The sequence below is a fragment of the Sinocyclocheilus anshuiensis genome, unplaced genomic scaffold (genome assembly GCF_001515605.1).
Source record: "Sinocyclocheilus anshuiensis isolate Anshui unplaced genomic scaffold, SAMN03320099.WGS_v1.1 scaffold62, whole genome shotgun sequence".
NCBI lineage: Eukaryota > Metazoa > Chordata > Actinopteri > Cypriniformes > Cyprinidae > Sinocyclocheilus > Sinocyclocheilus anshuiensis.
This window is the reverse complement of record NW_015544180.1, coordinates 1,876,044-1,877,050: the sequence shown is the minus strand read 5'-3', so window position 1 is coordinate 1,877,050 and position 1,007 is coordinate 1,876,044. Positions and strand designations below refer to the sequence as shown.

General features: G+C 41.0%; 1 pseudogene; it reads left to right on the top strand.

The window, feature by feature from the left end:
* The window catches only part of LOC107696367 (zinc phosphodiesterase ELAC protein 2-like), a 19,630-nt pseudogene that overhangs the window by 2,237 nt on the left and 16,386 nt on the right, over nt 1-1,007 (top strand).

Genomic DNA, 1,007 nt, shown 5'->3' with positions numbered 1-1,007 from the left:
CGGCATTTTCTATAATGTCTAAATTCTAAATCAAAATACATATCTGATATGACTTAATATATAATTAGTATTAAACAAACAATATAATGCATATTCTCAAGGATTAAATATTAAAAGGGAAAAAAATCAAAATCAAAATGATTGCACAACCATCAATTAGGTGGCGATATGCACTAAGCATGTAAACGACCATTGAACAAAAGAACAAGAAAGAAACAGCATGGCGCACTTTTTCTTAGCGTCCGTTTCCATAGCGACTCGTCGATTCGTCGCTCTGTTGAGAATGTCTTGAGTCTTAACCAGGAACATACTCTGAGTTGAATAAACTTACTCCCGAACACGTTTTTGGAACCACATACCTCGAGTAAGCAAGGTTTGGGGTTAGCTGACGGTAAGTTAACCGTGCTTTCTGGAATACACCCCGGATCAGAGAGGAAAACAAACATTTGGTAAACTGTGCTTATTAATTACTGCAGATTGTAAAATGTTTTGTCTCTTGTGTGTCTTGTTTGTATCCAGAATAAAAATTGCACGCTTGGACAACATCTTCCTCACCAGGATGAGCTGGGAGACGGTCGGCGGTTTATCAGGTCAGACAGGGACTTTATTCAGTTGTAATTGAAGCCTTTATATTTACCTTTATGTTTAAGAAATGCCACTCTCATGGCTGCTTATGAAGCCAGTTGAAAGCTTCTCTGATTTGCAACCGTTCACAATCCATGTTCCTCAGAGATCTGAAGCAGTGCCAGTCGTGGGCTGTGTGGAAGATCGCCTCACCTCACATGATTAGAGTCTGCGTGTGTTTGCTCTGCTCACTGTGTGACGGCTTCGTTCTGTGTTTTGTGTGCGCAGGGATGATCCTGACCCTCAAAGACACTGGAGTCCCTCAGTGTGTCCTGTCAGGACCGCCGCAGCTGGTGCGTGAGCGAGCGCAGCCACACGCAACAAAAACAGACTCACTACAAAAAATATTTAAAAAATCAAAGAGATTGGATATTTTTATGAAT